This window comes from Hyperolius riggenbachi, chromosome 6 (assembly GCF_040937935.1).
Source record: "Hyperolius riggenbachi isolate aHypRig1 chromosome 6, aHypRig1.pri, whole genome shotgun sequence".
NCBI lineage: Eukaryota > Metazoa > Chordata > Amphibia > Anura > Hyperoliidae > Hyperolius > Hyperolius riggenbachi.
In genome coordinates, this window is record NC_090651.1 from 98,773,028 (window position 1) to 98,787,527 (window position 14,500).

Here is a 14,500-nt window from a genome sequence, read left to right on the forward strand (position 1 = left end):
TACAATGGGCAACCACTGACTAAATAATTTCTAAATTAATATTGGAAATTAAGCGATTTAATTAATTGTGGTATTTTTACTAAAGGAAAAAAGGAAACCCGAGACAAGTAAAATAAATATGCATACCATCTTCTCAGGGCGCCTGGATCCTCCGCTAAGCAGCCCGGTAATTTCCGCCAGTTGGTGCAGGCACAGTCTGGCTGCACACGCTCCCTCGTCACGCTCCTGCCACTGGGAGCTTTAGGCGCAGGCCCAGAACTCTACCAGCGACTGGGGCGCACAGCCAGGCTGCGTAAGCATAGTATGCCCTGACTGGTGGAATTACTGGGCTGCCTAGCGGAGGATCCAGGTGGCCTGGGAAGACGGCAAGGGACCGATCAGCCTGAAGGGGGCTGGAGGAAGCTCCAGGTATGTATACATTTTTTTATTTTACTAGTCTAAGGTAAACTTTAAAGAAATCATCAGGCTAAAAAAAAAAATAACCTTTACTTAACTGCCAGGTCGGCATCTACTGAGCCTGCATGCAGGGCTGGCCTTAGGTTTTACAGTGCCCTGAGCGAAACCTGATTTTTGTGCCCCCCTTCATCCTCCATCAGTGGGACAGTTAGCCCCACCCCCTCCATTTGCAATGATAGCACAGCACCAACAATTTGCACCATGTGTTACAGTCACAGTGCCCCCCCCCCCAAAAAAAAACACCCTCAGACTCAGTATAGGTAGGTAGCCAGGTATAGGTGCCCCCAGTATAGGATCTCCCGTGTAGGTGCCCTCAATATAGGTAGCAAAGCATAGGTGCCCCCAGTATAGGAAGTCAGTTGAAGGTCTCCCCCCCATAGGTAGCCAGGTGTAGGTTCCTCCAGTATAGATAGCCAGGTGTTGGTGCCCTCAGTAACGCTAGCAATCTATAGATGCCCCCAGTATAGGAAGTCAGGTGTAGGTGCCCTCAGTATAGGTAGCCAGCTATAGGCGCCCCCTTGGAAGCCGGCGCCCTGAGCGCATGAGTGCCGCTGTCAATCACTTGCAGGAAGTCTCAAGTATTCTGCGCAGGCACAGAACTACTGCGCCTGCACAGAACACTCTAGACCATGTATGAGTGATTGATAGCGTCGCTCGCACAGGCGCAGTAGATGCCGACCTGATGAGGTCAGCATCTACACCGAAGGGGATCGAGAGTCACCAGAGCTGCGGCGAAGGCACAGGATGGCTAGCGGATCTTCGTTCAGGCTAGGTGGAAACAGCCGAGTCCAATCGTATCCGCTCTAGTGCACAAAGGACTCGCGCCTAGCCAAACCCGAGTGGATACGATCAGGTTTGGCTATTTTCGCCTTACGCGAATGAAGAGGCGCTAGTACGCCTGTGCATGATCGCTGTAGCAAAACATTTACCCCACCGCACTTCGGGGGTCCCGGCGCTTAATCGGAGGGATGAAGGAGGACGGGGGGAGCCTTGTTAGGATTCAGAGGCGTCCTCATCTCGAGGTAAGTATCCCACATAGGGGTTTTTTACATTACAGATTCTATTTAAATATAGGAAAGGCGCAGATGTAGCAGTTTTACATAATGCAAATGTGTTACCTGCATGTGCTCTGGTTCATTATTAAATGAAACCGTCCTACATGTATTTTATAATCACGCATGACAGTTTTATGTCGTGAGCCGTCATGGTTCTAAACACTGACAGTTAACAAACGTAAAATATTGCTTGGTTAAAATGCTTCCACGCCCCTCCCCAGGTAAGCCAGGAAACCCCTTACACACTTACAGTAATCTCTTCATTCAACATGAAAGCTCATTTTTCACACTAATGCAGCCCTGGATAAATGACTGTGACTGTCCAATCCATCCTCACCCTGTTCCTCCTATTTTAGATTAGAAACTGGGAACACCTGCGTACACTATTATTTCACTCTAGATGAAATAGATAAACATAGGTCGTTATTAGTTTTACATTTTTTTTTGCATGAGGCTATCTTTACATAAGGTGCAGTGCAATTGTTGTAGAGGCAGAAGTGCCCGTGGCAGAGCAATCACAACGCACCATTCCCCTATGCATATTACCCTGCGTCAGAGTGCGCCAACAGTGTAATATGCATAGCCCCGCCCCCGCTCGGTGACATACTCTCTGCTGGTATCATCACCTGCGCACAGAGCCAATACCACAATCGGGCATTTACTGCGCTAGGCATGGTTCATGTGGCAACACACTACAGAGTCTGTAATGGCCTTGTATCGACTTTGCCACCATACATTTACATTGCCCCTGCAAGGAGCTGCGGCGCGGGAGAGTACCGCAACGCAAAGTGTGAAAATAGCTTTAAAAAAACTAGCTAGAGTGCCATGTATATTCCCACAGGGCCACGACCAATCAAGGCCAGATTTATAATCTTTTTGCCCCTAGGTCAACTTTCTTGTTGCTCCCTATCCAGGTGCAACAGTGCCAGTCCCCATTCCATGAGCACACAATAAGGGTAAAGAGGCACCCAGGTAAAGATAAAATTAGGTTAAAATCAAATAAAACGTAGAAAAATGAGGTGGCTTACATCAATGACGATAGTCAGATAAGACAATAAGATTTATTATGCACAGGCAACGCATTTCAGGGGTCTGAGCCTGCTTCCTCAGGCCAATACAAGTGCCACACTACCAACAGCCAAAAGCATTGAGCACGGTACTGATCGACCATATCCAGTCCTGTTGGGACAACCCGAGTGAAGTCGAGTTCATTGTCTCCGCCTGCCTCAAATGGTTGGTTGCCCCTGTTGCAACCCACCTTGTGGGGTGTTCCCAGTGTGCAATCGTTAACATGTACCTAAACTAAATTAAAAAAGGTCAAATAGTGAACTGATAGCAGGGTCAGTGAACTGATGATACCGACTTGGACACCTAGGGCTCACTCACGCAGATACTAAACTTAGTCTTCATGGCCCAACCCCTCCAAGAGCATAAAATGATGCAAAATGTAACGTTGGCCTTGAGAGAAAGGCGTGTGGTACTACACAGTACAGATCAGCCATAGTGCCAAATCTCAACCCTGAACTTTGCTGAAAGTGCCTAAAATGAGCATGCACGCAATGGTGCAATGGAAAAAAAGATACAGATACAGATTTCTGCAGACTTTATGTATCCCTACATACCAACAGTGTGGTACAGCACTTAAAGTGAACCTAATCTCAATAAAAAAAAAGCCAGTTTAATTTATCTGGAGTTTCTACCGGCTCCCTGCAGCCGCCCTGTGCCCGCGCCGTAACAAACCGATTCTCTGGTCCCCCACAACATTTTCGTGGCAACGGGAGCATGAATGAGAATGTGCACAATGGCACAGTGGCCATCAGCTGGCTGAGGCGCCCAAAATGAAAGTGGGTAGCTGAGGGGACCATAGGATCGGTTTGTCCCGGTGCAAGCACAGAGCAGCTGCAGAGGGCCGGTAGAAGCCCTAGATAGGTCAAACTGGCTTTTTTTCATTGACTTTAGGTTCATTTTAAAAGGAACCCCAGGTGTGAGACCCATGAAAGCTGCCATACTTATTTACTTTTGAACAATACCAGTTGCCTGGCAGTCCTGCTGATCTTTCTGGTCAGTAGGGTCTCAATCACACACCTGAAACAGGCATGCAGCTAATCTTGTCAGATTTTTCATAGACATCTGATCTGCATGCTTGTTTAGGGTCTATGGTTTAAAGTATTAAAGGCAGAGGATCAGCAGGACAGCCAGGCAATGTGCATTATATAAAATGAAATAAAGATGTCAGCCTTCATATCCCTCTCACCTTGGGTTCCCTTTAAAGCAACTATTGCTGACGTCCTGGTTCCAGATACCACAGGACACCTTCAGAGGTCTTGTAGAGACCAAGCCTCAAACATGGAGGATAGAGTGGCGTAGCTAAGGAGCTTAGTGCCCCAGTGCAAAGTTTTACATTCGGCCCCCCAAGCCTTCCTTATATGGCACAACAAAACCTGGCAAGGACATCCACCTTATAAGAGGTGTAAGCAGAGGGGTACAGTTTGTTAATAATTACCACTATTCATAGCATACTTAGAAGATCATTACCAGTGTAGCACCATTGAAGAGCTAATACTGCGCTTAAGGGTGGGCCCCTGATGGGCTCTTCTGGTCCAATGGCTCTGGTGAGCTCACAACCTCTGTATCCCCCACTGTTGTGCCACTGGGAGGATCTACACAATGAACAAATGGGACACCCTGGGAAAACTTACGCACAGTTTACTGGCATTTGTGATGCATGCGTCAATAAGTATAATAAGCAAGGAAAGATGAGCAAACTGTTGTGTAGTCTGGCATGAGTCAGGTGAGTCTAAGGCCCGGTTCACATTAGCGGTGGCCGTCCGGAATCGCCGTGCCGGAGCCGGACCGCTTGCAGAACGGACGGAACGGACGCACGGCAATAGCAATGAAAGCCTATGCGTCCGTTCACATGCGTCCGTTCTGCCGGACCGGAGCCGGACCGGATCCGGACCGGATCCGGACTCCGGCGTCCGTTCCAACATGCGCTATTTTTTGGTCCGGCTCCTCCGGCAGCCGTATCCGGAGCGGAGCCGGACTGCACCATCCGGCCAATACAAAGCAATGAGAGCCGGAGAGCGCACAACACACTGGCTACAAAAACCGGACGTTCTACCCCACTTCCTATGCATTTTGGATGGGGACCACATGGGCCAAGCGTTCAAAGAGTGGGGCAGCAGCGATTTCATGCTGGAGCTCGTTTTGGCAGCAACATGTCTGATGTCTGATAACGAGGAGGCGAACAACAGGAAGGAGAGAATTCCCAGGTTTACGAGTAAAAAATGCCTGGATCCATGGTCCCAACTGCAGTCTCTGTATCCACGGATGGTCTCCACACGTCCACCTGTCTCCAACAATGACCCCAGACCCTTCTGCTGACCTCCCAGAACCCAGGTATTTACAGGATGGTATCTCCTTAAGAAACCGGATCCGGACCGCAACCGTGTTCACACCGCACGGAAACCGGATGCAAACGGACCGGATCCGGACCGGATCCGGATAGGAACCGTACGGATCAGGTCCGGTCCGGCTCCGGTGCGGTCCGGACATCCGGTGCGGTTTTGACAAAACCGCAAGTGTGAACGGGGCCTTCCTGCTTGCTGAGATCCATGTATTAGCAGTTTCCGAATAATCGCACACCAGAGAATCAGTTTGCCTGGAAAATATCAGATTCTCCAACGTCGGTCAAGTTCAGGGTGAATCGCAGTTAATTTAGTTGGGCGGGCCGCACGGTGGAATAGTGGTTAGCACTCTGTTTCCCTGGCGAAATTCCCAGCCAGGGCACTATCTGCACAGAGTTTGTATGTTCTCCCCGTGTCTGCGTAGGTTTCCTCCAGGCACCCTGGTTTTCTCCCACATCCCAAAAACATACAGATACGTTAATTGGCTTCTCCTTAAAACTGGTCCTAGAGTACGATACATACACTACATGATACATACATAGACATAAGACTATGGTAGGGATTAGATTGTGAGCCCCTCTGAGGGACACAATCTAATCCCTGCCATAGTAGGAAGATGTTGATGCTATATAAATAATTGAATAGAATCTGTTAGCAAACACTGGTTGTATTAAAAAAAAAAATTACACGTTACGCATTAAAGGGTTTAGAAACTCTATCCAATATCACACATCTTACAGGGAGCATACACTGTATAACTAAAACCAATGAGGCTTGGAGGTAAGAGATGAACAGCGAAGACAGAGTTCAAGGAGAAGCCTTCAGTAAGCATACAGTAGGCACAAGGGCATGTGAGACTTGATTATACTTCCTCCTGATTCCAGCCTCTATTTCCTGCATGTTCTGTGTGTAGTAAGCATTAACCCCATTAACTATAGCCCTGCTGCACCACTGCAGTTTATTCACATTATTTATCCATCCGCAATCATGAATTCATCAAACCTGAACTCAGATCCGCTAGCCGAGTTCTGTATCCCAATTCCTTCTCTATAGAATGAATTAATGTCAAGCATCCAGCATGCCTGAGAAATGTAGCCTCCCCTGACTGCACATATGTAGCAGAGCAGCAATAAGGAGGAGGTAAGCACTGCATAACACTACACAAATACAGCAGAGTCTGGTCAAAAGAAAATAGGAGCAGGTATAGGTTATGAGCTATGCATCATGGAAAAACTAGAAGCAACACCTAAGGGTATCACATAACAGCAGCAAATGCATATGGCACACTGGATTTCCACAAGAATTCAGCATAAATACAAGTCAACTCACTCTGTGTTGATGAAAGCCTGGTAGGGGTTGGAAGCCGTGTTGCACTGCTGCTGTCCCTCTGTCACAGGTTGGGGAGTGCTGCCTCTTCTCCCAGCTAGATGCAGCTGCTTCCACATTCAGGGAAGACAGACAATATATGGGTATGTGGTACTGCTGCTTGCAACCCTCCCCCAACTCCAGGACTTGTCCAATGAAGTGAAATAATATTGGAAACATCGAGAGATCTGCCCCTTCCTCTGAGCAAAGCGTTCAATCACCCTATCACAGATACAAACAAACAGGCTGATCATTAATAAGCATTCCCAGGCAGTATCTCTCGTGTCCATGAACGGATCCCAACCCCTTTTTGGTGCTGCTCACTTCATTTCCCTGACACAGGCGCTGAGTGTGGTTACATTGACATCATGTTCCTCCCAGCGCTGCCACCTGAGTCCAGAGCTGTCCGCGGTGCTGAAGTCACGCATGGTGCTGCAGTCGCTGCTCTGACCTGACCTTCACCCGGAGGGATCTGCAAACTGATAAACCGCAAATGATACAGTCATAATAAACAAGAGGAAATAATCTGGACCTGAATGTAAAATAATCAGTTGATAACTGTTTGTATGGAAGCTGAACGTTTTGGGTGCTGCCATTGCTCATTGCACTGCCTCACGTTATTATTTAGATTAAGCGCTTGTTCACACCTAGGGCGCTTTCGCTATTTTTTAAGCGTCGACGATTTTGAAAATCGCCTTAAAAGCGCTTGTGCAATGAATCCTTATGGGACTGTTCATATCTGTGCGTTTCGTCAACTTTCCGCTGACCAAAGCGCTGCCTGCACTATTTTTTGGGCGATTTAGCTACTATGGAAGGTATATGCAAAACGCTCACAAAATTGATTTCGCGGTGATTGTATTCGCGCTTTTAAGAATAAATACATTGTATTTATTCTTTTCTGGGTCTAAGGCGCCGTTCACACTTGCGTTTTGGCAAGTAAACGGACCGGATCCTGATCGGATCCTGACCTGATCCTGATCAGAACCGTACGGTTCCGATCAGGATCTGGTCCGTTTGTATCAGGAATGCATCAGGCTGCCATCCGGATCCGTGGGCAAAAAATAGTTAAATATAAATAAAAAAATGTTCGGGTCAGCAGAAGGTGCACCTGGTGCACCTGTAGAATCAGGTTCATCCGCTGTAGGCATCACCTCCACCTCCGATATTCTGCCAAACAGCTCCAGCACGTCTGTCACTGCTGCTCCACTCCAGACATGCTTGGCCCATGTGTCCCCATCCGAAATGGCCGCTTGGATACGCATAGGAAGTGGGGTAGAACGTCAGGTTTTTGTAGGCAGTGTGTTCTGTGCCTTCCGTTTCCCATTGGTTTCTGTGTTCCTGATGGTGCTGTCAGGCTCAGGTCAGGCTTAGGTCAGGCTCCGGTCAGGATGCGTGGGCCAGAGATCCGGACACAAAAAATAGCGCATGTTGGAAAAGAGTCCGGATCCGGTCCGGCTCCGTACTGTACGGAACGTACGTATGTAAACGTCCGCATAGCCTTTGCATTGCTATGTGGAATGTACGTTCCGTTTGTACAGTATGCGGTCCGGATCAGATCCGGAAAATCCAGATAGCGAACGCTAATGTGAACCGGGCCAAAGAGTTCACTTCCAGACTTGCATCAGGAAGTGAAAAATGAAATCACTCTTCAAAAGCGCTTTGCAAAGCGTTTTACACAAAATCGTAGCGCGCAGGTAAGTGCCGGGGGGAGGAAAAAAATCACTCTCAAAATGGCAAAACGCTGCCGTCAGCTATTTTGATTTTAGATGTGAACAAAGCCTGATAGGTAGTTTTCAATGGCTAACTCCAGCAATGTTTTAGGTAAACCATCTCATAAGTGATGCTAGGTACACGCCATACAATTTTGTGTTAGATAGATGGTTCCATAGATAGTTTCTGTCGTGTCCAATTTTATTTCCGATCGTTTTTCTGGTCGATTTCTCATAGAAGTGAATGGAAATTGATAAGAAAAGATAAGAGAATCAAGCGGAAAATGGACTGAAAAATGCATCATGTGTACCTAGCATTAGTAAGCAGTGGGATATGATGTCACACTGTGGACACAATCTCAACTACTGTCACCTGAAACAATCATTTGTGACCATTTTTTGTGACAGGGAGGATTGGTGTACTGACACACTGCTCGGCTGCTGAGCCTATTTGGCTATTGTGTGTGTGTGTGTGCGTTTGGGTAGGGTGCTGGTAGCCCATCTGGGTATTGTAACGGGGAAAGGGGGATTTTTTTGTTATCCATAATGTTGGCTAGGTGGAGAGAGGTCGAACCTATTTGGTTATTGTGATGGGGGAGGGTGGTAGCCCATCTGGCTATTGTAGTGGGGTGGGGGGGGGGGGCTTTTTGTCATCCTTAATGTTGCCAGGGAAGGGAAGGTGGAAAAGGGGATGGGGAGCCTATTTGGTCATTGTGATGGGGGTGGTAGCCCAACTGGCTATTGTAATAGGGAGGGAGGGGGGCCCATCTGGCTACTGTACTGGGTTGGGAGGGAGAAAGAACCCATTGGGCTACTGTACTGGGTAAGGAGGGAGAGGGAGTCCATCTGGCTGCTATACTGGGGAGGTAGGGGAAGCCCTATTGGCTAATATACTGGGAGGGTCGCTAGGAGTCACATCTGGCTACTATATGGGGGTGGTAGGGGGTCACATTTGGCTACTATACTGGGGAAGGGTAATTAGAGGGTACATCTGGCTATTGTACTGGAGAAGGTGGGGCACATATGACTATTATACTAACCCTTAATGTTGCTACATGTACTGGCGCTGTTGCCTAATAGATATTATACAGGTCAGAGGAGCTGCCTAATACTGTAGGGGGCACATCTGGCTATTGTACTGGGGAGGGAGCTAATACTGGGGGCACGTTTGCTACCCATACTGGGGAAAGCACAGTTCGAGGGGGGGGCGGGGTGCGCATTTTGGAATCTTAGCCTCTAGTGCTGGAGAACCTTGTGCAGGTAGTGTGCAGGGTCTTAAAATTACGGAGCGCTGATTAAAGAGTGTGAGTGACAGGAGGTTACTTGCGCTATTTTTATTAGTGAATCAACCTCATTGTGTTGTCATTGAGATACATTGCATCTGTGGCAAATAGGTTTACGCTATTTTGGAAGTTGCATGCAAAGTTTTCAATAAGTGTGACCCCATCTATGGCTCATTTCCAGGATGCAAATCCTTAACATGCTCACATGTGAAAATCACTTATTAAAAGGTAACGGAGGGGCATGGAGGAGAGTGGTGGGAACAGTAAGCATGAGTAGAGCCTAGTACACATGCCTGCTCCCCCGTTTTTTAATTTTTGATAGGGCTAAAGTATTCTTTAACGTTTTGGTAGCTTGCAATAAACCATGTATAGTCAGTCATTAAAGGTATTACCAGCATTCAACGTTTGTTGGTTTGATATCTGCCTTTCTACAAATACTTCCACCAAATGATGGTGAATGCAGGAAAATCCCGCAGGTCTAGCTGCATAGATTTGTTCAGTTTCATACACTGGCTACTTGGTGATTGCTGTTTATAGAGGTTTGCTTATGCAGTAGTAATGACATTTATCCAGTGCCAGCATTCTGGCTAGCCTTGAAATGTTGACTATTTTAATGCTGAATATAGGTTTGAAATGTGTCTTCAGGGATATTTTACAATTATATCATTGTGGTAGAGATGCTTGCCTGACATTTTCAGTTTGATGGAAATAAACTCATACACAGATGTGCATAATACAGCAGTTGCCATGTTTGCTGACTTCACATTTCTATACATTAAAATACCCATGGGGCCCACATGCTTATGTTCAGGTTTTCCTGAAGAGCATCATTATTCATGGGGACAACAAGAAATGAAAAATGAGGAGAGGTTTCTGCTTTCCAGCCGTTTCACCAGACTGATGACCTGGGCCCAGCTTGTAAACATTGTCTACGTTGGGGTGCAAATATATTTATTTAGATATAAAATGGCTTTAAACTACGTTCACGGTGGGGTGTTGCTTTGCATTTCCATGACAGCGGGAACGCAATGGATCAGGAAAGTGGCGCCGCATGTTATCTGCACATTGTGTCACATACAGTGAAGCATACAGTTCAATGAAAAGTATGTTTCACTGTAACCCTGCGTTTTGTGGTATCGCACTGTAACACAACGCATGCATGCAGTGCGTTACCAGGCCGTGCCGCGTGATGTTATACTGCAATGCTCCAGGCGCACTGTGAACATCACATAGGTGGTGCATTGCAGTGCAGTAAGCCACGTTAGGAAGCAGGTGTTACAAAGCAAGACTGTGATTGGGCCCTAAAGGTTGTTTCCAACAGTTGTATTTATATCGACAAGAGACTGTGCAAAATGATAAATGCTGTGTATAAAGGGAACGTTCACCTTCCAAATGAAAAGATAAGGTATAATAAGTGTAATAACTGTCACTGTTTGTCTCAGGTAGATGCGTTCTGCAGATACAGGCATGAGAATAAGGTACCCAACATTTATATCAGCAGCAATTTACATCCACTCCTTAGTAGCCTGTGGCTCCCGAAAAGAATGCAAGCTTCAAGGCACAAATGAGCTTAGATGCCACTGTATTATTTATATGTTGGACGTGTATATAGAGCCAGCTCGTCCACAAGGCAACTTAGAGAGATGCCTAGGGTGGTGGTTGTCTAGGGGCCTGGCGGGTATATTTTCTAGGCTCCATTCCCCATCTTACCTACTTAAAAGTGGTAACCTGCAGGCCGCTAAAAAGGTGGTGTTATTTATAAAAGCGGTCAACAGTTCAAATTATTGCCACTTTTATAAGTTTTTGCCAGTTACCTGCAATAGGCACTATAAAAAAAAAACTGTGACCTAGAATTGAACTTCATCCCAATCAGTAGCCGATACCCCCTTTTACATGAGAAATCTTTCATTAGGGGGCTCTGTATGGCTGATATTGTGGTGAAACCCCTCCCACAGTGGGATGTCATCGCCTCACAGCTCTGAGGTCCTGACATCACACTGAGGGAGCTTTGTTGCATTGTGGAAAATAACAGCTGTTTCCAACTGCCAAAAAAGCAAGCAGCATCTCCTTCCACTGACATCACCTGCTAGCAGTAAAAATATCACCATGTGGGAAATGTCAGAATGTAAATCAGGGAGAGGAAAGATTTTACAATGGGAAAACACTGACTAAATGTTTTTTTATACATAATTATTGTAAAAATGAAGCAATTTTTTTATTACATTATTTTCACTGGAGCTCCTCTTTAAAGGAATGGCTGGTAAATTTACCAGCGGTTCATGCATCAGGCCCATCATGAGATACACATAGGTACATATAGTACTAGCCCTGCTAGGAAATTGTCCGAAGTCCCTTTCTGTTTCAGCAAGTGTAACGCTAGGTGCACACTGCAAATTTACTGTTAGATCGATTATTTCCAACATGTCCAATCGTTTTCTGATTGATTTCCAATTCCGAAATCGATTGGAATATGATCGGAATAAATAATCGATCTGCCAGTAAATCTGCCAGAAAATCTCCTAGCATTAAAACTAGAGCTGTTATCTATTCGGATGAGCTTGTAGAAGACCAAATTCAGTTGTTTCCTGAAAATTTGATAAGGCTCGTACACACGCCGTACTAAAGGCAACGACGGGTCCGTCGTCACCTCCCGCTGGGTGGGTTTTCAGCAGACAGTACAGCGTGTGTACAGTCTGTCGGCGGTCTGATAAGGCCCGGCGGATCGTTCAGAAACATCCTTATCAGTCCGCCGACAGACTGTACACATGCTGTACTGTCTGCTGAAAACCCGCCCAGTGGGAGGTGATGATGGACCCGTCGTTGCCTTTAGTACGGTGTGTGTACGAGCCTATAGAAGCCAAAAGAGTTATCTGTCTGAGAAATCCTTCTGATAAGGTTTTAGTGCTGGAGAGTTTCAGCTCAGCAAGGCAGATTTGTCACAGCTGCTGTTTAGAATCCAGTCAGTGAAGCCCGCAAACTGCACATAAAAATATATGACTCCATATGACTACCATATATGATATGGTTCTATGTTAGATTTACTCTATGTAAAACACATAGTGATCCTAATGCTATCTTGGTTCACAAATATGGTCACTACTGTGACTTTGTTATAGGCTGAGCTGTGTTTTTTTTTTCTTTTTATTGTTTTACTTCTTTACTTTTTAGTTTGCATACATACAGTACTTATCCTGCAAAAGGTGCTCTTAAAGGGATACTGTAGGGGGGTTGGGGGAAAATGAGCTGAACTTACCCGGGGCTTCTAATGGTCCTCCGCAGACATCCTGTGCCTCCCCAGCCGCTCACCGATGCTCCGGCCCCGCCTCCGGTTCACTTCTGGAATTTCTGACTATAAAGTCAGAAAACCACTGCGCCTGCGTTGCCGTGTCCTCGATCCCGCTGATGTCATCAAGAGCGCACAGCGCAGGCCCAGTATGGTCTGTGTCTGCGCAGTACACTCCTGGTGACATCAGCGGGAGCGAGGACACGGCAACGCAGGCGCAGTGGTTTTCTGACTTTAAAGTCAGAAATTCCAGAAGTGAACCGGAGGCGGGGCCGGAGCATTGGGGAGTGGCTGCGCCAACACAGGATGTCTGCGGGGGACCATTAGAAGCCCCGGGTAAGTTCAGCTCATTTTCCCCCGACCCCCCTACAGTATCCCTTTAAAGTAGACCTGAACTCTTGCACAAGACAGAAAGAAAACATAGAGAAAACATAGAGAAATGCACCCTGTATGTATTTAGAGAGTTCAGCTTGTGTAATTCCCCCCTCACCTGTGACTAATCACAAGTGTAATTTGATCTCTCAGCTGTGTCAGCTGGCTGCCTCGGCGGAGAAGCTAATTTGTAAACACAGGAGGTAAAGCCTATGTCTGCTTCCATGAAAGAAGGAAGTAGACACACTGCAGACTTATTGCTGCATCTGTAACCAAGAAATGTTGTTGTTTATTTTTTTAGAGCAGAAAGGAAGTTCTGAGTTTAGGTCCGCTTTTTAACTGAAATAAAGCGGTGTGAGGGAAAATAATCATTGGAATTCAACAGAATATCACGTTACACTTATTACTTTGGATGTATTTCATGCTGCCACTATCCACCCAACACACTGTACAAGTCATAGCGTTGCTTATTAAGTTATTCATGACTGTGTCTATTGATTATCCTATACCCTTGTGATGAAGGTGTCAGAAGTCAGCCTCAGACCAATGATTCTCCCCTTCCCCCAAGTGCTATCATCCTCAGAAAATTACAAGGCATTTTCCCTCTAATAGTATGCACACTTCTAATGGTGGCACCAGGGGGCAGTGAGAGAATTATACCACTATAACTGGGCAAGGCACGGGTTCTACCGATGCTCAGACATGGTTTCCTGGTACAGTTTTTATAGCAAAGATTTCAGTTATTTGGACATGCTTTCTTCCCGATCTTATAAATAAGAACCTGCAAAATACTCTCACATTGCTGCTGGTTGATAAACCACGGGGGTGGGAATATCCACAGCACTGTTTGGCTCAGCATGTGGCTAAGGCTGCCAGGTTGCATAAAGCTAGGCAATGGCTCCAACCTACGCTTTCCCTTGAGATGACAGACTAATATTCTAATTAGTGAACATCAAAATTTGCGCCTGGGAACTCATTCGCAAATTTTCCACAAACGTTTGCGAATTAGCGAATGCAGGCAAACGGCCATAGCCTTCATTTCCTATACAGTATTTTGTGGTGATTGTTGCACATTGCATAAACCCATCTGTTATCTGAGTGAAGTGACATTCAGTCACTTCACTTCTGCCACTGTAGCAGAGCCTTTGAAAATTGGGCATGTACTTTTCAAAAAAATTGTTAGGTTAAGGTGGAAGGCGGAAGGTGCATGAGAAGGGACAAGGAGAGCAGAGGTAGACAATGAAGAAGTTGGATCAGGAGGAGGGTGGCTTTTAACTTTGTGTGCTGCTTTGCTTCTGGTGTTGCTCCCATAGTGCTTTGTGATGGGAGGCTATGTGCCTTCGCAAAGCAGTTGTACCCAGTTTTGTGTTGGCCCTCCCATGTCCAAGTCTCTCTCTCTCTCTCTCTCTCTCTCTCTCTCTCTCTCTCTCTCTCTCTCTCTCTCTCTCTCTCTCTCTCTCTCTCTCTCTCTCAGTAGTGGACACACAGGTGCTTTGGTGACTTACTTAGCTCAGGTAACAGTTAGGTTTATGCTATGTGCAACAATCACTACAAAAGAAAGGCCCTGCCA

At 46.3% G+C, this 14,500-nt stretch overlaps 1 protein-coding gene across 1 annotated transcript in view; it reads right to left on the reverse strand.

Moving 5' to 3' along the window:
• Positions 1-6,555, reverse strand: part of LOC137522495 (protein FAM163A-like) — an 87,651-nt gene extending 81,096 nt beyond the window's left edge. The window contains exon 1 of the mRNA XM_068242566.1: positions 6,248-6,555. The gene's annotated coding sequence lies outside the window, so the exon portion shown is untranslated. The remainder of the gene's footprint in view (positions 1-6,247) is intronic.
• Between the last annotated feature and the right edge of the window lie 7,945 nt (positions 6,556-14,500).